The following is a 7,142-nucleotide window of genomic DNA, read 5'->3' as shown; positions in this document are numbered from 1 at the left end:
TCTTATAGCTGGCCACCAGGCACTGTCAAATGCTCCCTCTATGTCCAATGATACCATTGTTATTATCTTCTTTTGGTCTTGCTTAGATCTTATGTGCTTCATTAGATCATAGAGGGAGTCTTCCGTACTTCTCTGGGGCATGAATCCGTACTGGCGAGTACTCATCCTCGGAATCAAGTGGTATTTGATTCGTGTCATTAGCATTTTCTCAAATACTTTTCCCATCACTGGTAATAGCCCTATGGGTCGATATGATTTGGGGGTCCTGTAGTTGCTTCTACCTGCTTTCCTTAAAATTACCACTGTCGGTTCTTTCCAGATGTTCGGGAAGTGAGAGAGCTCTAGACACTTATTTGCTATCTGCAGGAATAAGTCGGGGTCGTTGTCAATAACCTTGGCACAAATGTCTGCAGTAAACCCGTCCGATCCAGGGGCTTTCTTGGGGTTGAACGTTTTAACAGCCATTTTCAGTTCTGGTGTTGTGAATGGCGGGTCTTTAAGGTCTTCTTTATTGTTGATCTCCGCCGCCATTGCCCTTATACGGCTGTGTTCTGCGTTGTCTTCTTCTTCGTCATCACTAGTTTCCGCCAGAGTTCGCACCGAACCTTTCGCATCAAGAGTCTGCCCATTTCTTTCCAGTGGAAGGTCCTCCTCTCTCTTCCGCGTTCTGCCGATGACGCGGTAAATACCATCCCAAACACTTTCTCTGTCTTGTTTTTGGCAGAACTCCATCCACCCTTTTGTTTGAGCTCTTTTAGTTTCCGTCTCGTATTCCTCTTTCTTTTCCAAATATTCGTCGACGACTCTCTTTCGGCGGATCGGTGCGGCACGCTTTATTCTGTTTTTCCGGGTGACGACTTCCCTCCTCAGCTGTTCAAGGTGCTCGGACCACCATGGTATGTTGATTTTTTGACTATTTTTCTTCTTTGGTATCGAATGTGTGCATGTTACAGTTATTACATTTGTTAATTTTGTTATAAAATTATCTAATTGTTTTGTGTCCCTAATGTTACATAGCATCTTTCGTGTTATTTGTTGTTCAAGCTTTAATTGGCTTAGCTTCGTATGAAATTCAGTCCAATTGGCTTTTCTTGTGTTGTGTTGTTGTCTAGTTGTTCTGGAGATGCTTATGCCTTTTGATTTTTGTAAACTAATACTAAATGCAATACCATTGTGATCCGAGCTTGTCAATCCCTCGTCGACTCTCCAATCGTCCACCCGGTCCAACAGGTCAGTCGTGCAGGCTGTGATGTCGATATAGCTGCTGTATTGGTTTCCCCCTCGTATTGTATCGAAGGTCGGTGTACCTCCTGTGTTCAAAATGTGCAACCCCATGCAGTCGAGGATTCCCAAAACTTCCTCTCCTCTCCTATCGTTCTTTTGGCCTCCCCACCATGTGCTTTTCGCATTTGCGTCCCCTCCAATGACAAGCCATTTGTGGTCCGCCATCTGTCCTATTTTCCTCAGATGTTCGAGGTCCGGTCCTATGGGCTGGTCTTTGTCGAGGTAAAATGATACCAACGTGGTTTTCCAGGCACCGGTTCGGGCAGTCACCACTACGATATTATTCGTGGTGAGTACAGGGTGTTGTATTATATCGATGCTGTTGTCAAATACTGCTATTGCCGCTTTGACTATTCCCTCTCCGGTGTTCTGAAAGATTCTCACGCCGCGATAATCCTTCATCCTTACAGTTCCACTCACGTACGGTTCTTGGACAAGCGCCAGGGCCACACCTCGCTTCCCTGCCTCGATTATAAGGTCGTCTGTTGCAAGTTTCTTTTTCTGCAGGTTGGCTTGAAGAAGCTGGTATGGAGAGTTTCTCTCATTGTCGCCTTTAGCAGTACGCTACTGAGCTTCTAGCCAGAGTGTCCCATCGTTTGCGTACCGGGCATGTCTGGCTGAAGGCGTTGTGCTCTGTTTGTTCGTACTTCGCCAACGTGCAGTTTTTGCAGGAGGGGGGCATTGCGCGCAATCCGCAGTCCGCTCGTAGGTGGGGTCCCCCGCAGTGACTGCAGAGGTCCACTGCATCCCCGCAGAAGCGCTTTCCGTGGCCGTAGCCCAGGCACCTAGTGCACTGGACTAGCGGCGATTGGTCTTCGACCCTGATGCGTTGCAGGTCTATGTGCAACGCTCCTGCCTCTGTAGCCCTTTTCCATAGGGCAGGGGACACACTCATGACAATGTGGTTTGTCAGCGCGTTCCTGGCCTTCCTTTTATATTTTATGGCCATTCTTAAATCTGCGGGTTCTAGGCCGCGGAGAACGCTGCGGTTCTGGTTTCTGATGGCCTTTAAAATCTCCTCATCCGAATTCTTTTGGAGGACGTCTTTGAGAATCAGAAGAGGGTCTTTGTTTTTGACCTCTTCACAGACGAGGCGCTTCCCTGATTTCTCTATTCTCTCCTTGATTTGTGCTCACTCGTCCTTTGTTCTACAACTCATTATAATTTTACGGTCTTTGGCCTTCCTGACCTTCTCCACCCTAACCCAGCCCTCCTTGGCGTCCACTGCTTCTCTTACTTTATCCAAGACCTGCTCCCCGCTGTCAGTGTCATCCTCGGATGTAACCACTATTGAGTGCAGCACCACTCTGTCAGCATGTGGGTTCGCTGGCCTGCTGGCGGCGACTTCCGAGTAGGTCGCTCTCACCTCAGTGTTTTTCTCAACCGTGGCCTTGAGTTCGTCTATTTTGTAGTTGTTTTCCATGAGCAGCTTGGAGTGTTCCTCAAGTCGTGTTATAATTTGGCTTTCGTCTTTCCACACTGGATGGGCTTCGCCGTTCTTTGTGGCATCCTTTTCCCTACTCGCTCCGATCTCCTTTGTCTTGGCCTTTGCGTCTGCTTCTGCCTCCTTAACAATTGGATACAGGCGCTCCACGGCCTGCAGTACCGCCTCTTTTATCTCAGTTTTGAGATTGCGTGCGCTGTTAAGGTGCAATTTGGCCTTTTGCCAATTTGCTCTGGCCTCCGTCGTTTTATCTACATAGCTTGATTTTGTCGATGGGCTGTAACCTGGGTTCCCTACCTCTCCCTAATAAGGGTGAAAATAAAAGAAGGTAGGGCGGTTAACTGATTTAATTAAAAAGAGAAATGAATCCCAGGGTACATAAAAATTTATGAATACGTGGGCTCCGGCCTAAAGGTACGGATCGTTAGCACTCCCGGGGTTATGCACTCCCCTGGGTAAAGGCCGGCTGGAATGTAGATAGCCGGCGCCTTGTCGTGTCGGAGACGGAAGATGTTGAAGGAGGACTCCGACGGGAAGTGAACCCGGAACTGCGGCTGCCAGGCACGACGCGCGTCGCTTGAAGTTGGTGTTTGCCACGTAGTGGCCGAGGGTTTTAAACCCTAACGGAGTTCCTGTAACATGTTACAGTGCGGGTATACTGCGCTGCTGTGCACGCGCCCGTTGCGATTCCGTCCCGGCAGCTTAAGGAATGCTTTACCCAATGAGGGAACGCTTACGTATTAATCCTGCTGCCGGGAGAAATCACAACGGAATGTAAAACTGAAAAATAAAAAAAGGTTAAGTACTTGTGGGTAGGCAGAAGGCACCCACAAGCAAGAACAAAGCTAGATAATACGAAATAAATACAATGTGAAATGACACGTTGACTAAAAGGAAAATTAAAAAGGTCAAGTCACGTAAAACTGCGTGGCATCGCATGTGCCTTCGTTAATTACGCGGATTCATCAAAATTAAATAACTGGCTGCTGGATTGTTGCTGCCAGCCGTAAGGGAACGTATTTGTTTGACCTAATAATGTACAGGAACCGCGTAATTAACGAATGCACATTCCGCGACCGCCATTTTACAAAATTAGCGAATTACGAAAATAAGTGGTGTGGTATTGGAATACTCACCCGAATACGGGAACTTCTTATACTCACAAATTGTTAATTTCAAAAGCAATTGTCGTAGTTGCCGAAATGCGGATTTATATTTGCAAATTAAGTAATTAGGAGCGCGCGTAGGCGATGCCGGCTCGTGAGAAATGTGTGCGCGGGCGCCGTCGCAACTCCTTTTATATGCGAGCCGCAGAGAATCCACGCGTTCGCATTAGCACTCGTTAACCGATTATGTAAAAAAAGAGGTATGTAACGTTTTTCGTTACAGGGCTTGTAGCTTCCGCTGATGTTTTGCGGGTGTACTTGTGGTCCAGCGACAAGACTATTGCCCGTTTTGTCTTCGACGTTTCAGGAGCGTTTTTCGACGGAGAACGTTCGGAGGTGTCTTTTTTACCCCATTCTGTGCCGTGATTTTGCGCCGTGGGGCGACGGCTTAAGAATACATTGTCGCCTCCCCATACATGCCCGTGGGGGTCGTAAGAGGCGACCGAGGGCGTCACAAGTGTCCATCTGCTTAGCGTTGTGGTAGGCTTTGTGCCGACTGGATAGCGACCACAGTACACACGGCTGAAAACCCTCCACAGTGAAACGCTTTTGCGAATCGCGTTCAGGGATCAGTTGGTGTACATCCAGTGCACGTGGAGTTTTCGGCGCGGTATCTGGGAGGACTGAGGCGGATATTCGCCATGTCACTTGTTGAGGGATATCTAGTTGACCTGCCGCCCAGGGAGACCCGTAGAAACGGTTGTCCGCTGGCCGCCCGCGGTACAGTACAGGGGCCCAATAGGGACTAACTACCCCTAGAGGCTGCCCCACCATGCCGCGCATAATCTTGGGGTAGGTCGTCGTGCCGGTTAGTGACCGGAATATGGGGTCCCGGCGGCATATCCCGGGGGGGTACGGGGGCCCTTCCGTTCGGCGGGTCAGCCGGCTATCCTTCAAAAGATCAATGGCATGTATTGCAGTTCCCCTCGTTTTTCTGCTTCGGTACGCTGCCGAAGGCTTCATCTCTTCACACTACCGTCCTTCTTACCCACCATGACAGCGCAACATAAGAATGCAGATCGTCCAGCGGTGCCTAATCCCCCCACCGCGTTTATTATTGAGTTCGCTAACATCCGCGGACTCCACTCCAACCTCAAAGCTGTCCACCGTCACCTCGAGACAGCCCGGCCTGCCCTGCTTTTCCTGACGGAGACGCAGATCCGCCGTCCGAATGATATGAGTTACTTGAACTACCCCGGCTACTCGCTTGAGGAAAACTTTCAGGCCAAAGCCGGGGTATGTGTATATATTCGTTCGGATGTGTGCTGTTGCCGTCTGCGCTGCCTGGAGGACCCCTCCTTTTCCACTATGTGGGTGCTCGTAGAATCTAGTTGTTCAGCTAGAGTCTTCGCGTGCTTATATAGATCCCACAGCGGGGATGCGGAGACAACTAGGCTCTTTGACCAACTGAGCCAGGCGACTCTTGACGCGCAGGCGCAGTTCCCATCTGCGGAGATGGTCGTGTTGGGGGACTTTAATGCTCACCATGAATCATGGTTAAGTTCCCTCAAGACTGACCATGCAGGTAGAACTGCCCACGCTTTCGCTCTCACGCATGACTTGACCCAACTGGTAACCCAGCCCACCCGGGTTCCAGACATATCGGATCACGCACCCTCTTTGCTTGACCTTCTGCTCGCGAGTCACCCTACCTACTATACAGTATCAGTCAGCGCCCCCCTGGGAAGTTCTGATCACTGTTTGGTTGGGTGTAAGGTTTCCCAAATGCCTCCAACTAAGCTGAAGGAGGTCACTCGTCGCATTTGGCACTACTCGTCGGCGGATTGGGATGGTATGCGCGACTACTTTGCGTCCATCCCTTGGTTGCAGCACTGCTTTGCGGGAAAGGATGCCTCAGCAGCTGCCGATGCTGTTGTCGATGAGATTGGAACGGCTATGGATTACTACATACCGTCTTCCAGTGTCATCGCCAATCGCAGAGGACGCCCTTGGTTCAATCGCGAATGCATGGACGCTGTTAGTGAGAAACAGGCTGCATATCGTGGTTGGATCAGGGGTCGTGTAACAAAGGATCCCAACCTTGCGTCCCTTAAAGCAGCCTATAACAAAGCAACCAAGTCTTGCAGGAGGGCTTACATAAGAGCGGATGCCCAGCGCGTTTCACGGATTGGCCAGAAGCTGGTAGCCCATCCCGCCGGTAGCCGTGCCTACTGGAGTCTGGCCAAAGCTGTGCAGTCCAATTTTTGTCGTTCGTCGCTGCCGCCTTTGAGGTATCCCAATGGATTTTTGGCCTATGGCCCCGAAGAGAAAGCCAATTTATTGGCCGACCTTTTTGGGGCTAACTCGCGATTCACGACCAAGATGCGCAACCGCCGTCAATTCCCCACTGCGGAGTCACAATGCCTGATATAGTTATCAGACAATATGATGTCCGCAAGGAATTGCAGACTCTTGACGTGCGGAAAGCCTATGGTCCGGATGGGATACCTCCTATCGTCCTTAAAAGGTGTGCGGCGGAGTTGTCTCCCGTACTGACGCGCTTATACCGCCTCTCATACCAATCTGGTAACGTGCCCCTAGCTTGGAGGGAGGCCAACGTGCAACCTATCCCCAAGAAAGGAGATCGGTCTGATCCGACAAACTATCGCCCAATAGCTGTCACTTCAGTGCTCTGCAAAGTGATGGAGCGGATTCTAAATATCCAGATAATCCGGCACCTGGAACGTCACTCCATTCTTAATGATCGACAGTACGGGTTTCGGCCGAACCGATCAACGGGTGACGTTCTAGCGTATCTAATGCATCTCTGGGGTGAAGCTATCGACAAACAGGGCGAAACCTTAGCGATAAGTCTGGATATTGCTAAGGCCTTTGATCGGGTCTGGCACCGTGGTCTCCTCTCCAAGCTTCCGGCATATGGTCTTCCCGGCCGCCTTTGTGAGTGGATCTCCGGCTTTCTGCGCGACCGAAGATTGCGTGTCCTTGTTGACGGAGGCACTTCGCGGCTCGTGACAGTTAATGCTGGGGTGCCACAGGGCTCCGTGCTGTCGCCCACGCTGTTCCTTCTGCATATCAATGACTTGTTGCCTTTTGGCAACATTCATTGCTGTGCAGATGATAGCACAGTGCACAGTTGCTATTATAAGCAATCGTCAAGCACCCGGGAGGACCCTGAGAGAAACCGGGAAAAACTTGTCGATGAGCTCAACCATGTTTTGGAACATATATCGTCGTGGGGCTCCCGAAACTTGGTTGAGTTCAACGCCAAGAAAACCCAGGTATGCGCG

At 50.3% G+C, this 7,142-nt stretch overlaps 1 long non-coding RNA gene across 1 annotated transcript; it reads right to left on the bottom strand.

The window, feature by feature from the left end:
- Nucleotides 1-3,060: 3,060 nt before the first annotated feature.
- LOC113233835 lies at nt 3,061-4,110 on the bottom strand. Its single transcript, XR_003310748.1, has 2 exons — nt 3,865-4,110; nt 3,061-3,360 (listed from the first exon to the last, which is right to left on the bottom strand). It is a non-coding gene; the product is annotated as an uncharacterized LOC113233835 (long non-coding RNA).
- Between the last annotated feature and the right edge of the window lie 3,032 nt (nt 4,111-7,142).

This window comes from Hyposmocoma kahamanoa, unplaced genomic scaffold (assembly GCF_003589595.1).
Source record: "Hyposmocoma kahamanoa isolate Upper Pololo Valley unplaced genomic scaffold, ASM358959v1 80, whole genome shotgun sequence".
Lineage (NCBI taxonomy): Eukaryota > Metazoa > Arthropoda > Insecta > Lepidoptera > Cosmopterigidae > Hyposmocoma > Hyposmocoma kahamanoa.
The sequence above is the reverse complement of the archived record's forward strand: the minus strand, read 5'-3'. Positions and strand labels throughout refer to the sequence as shown.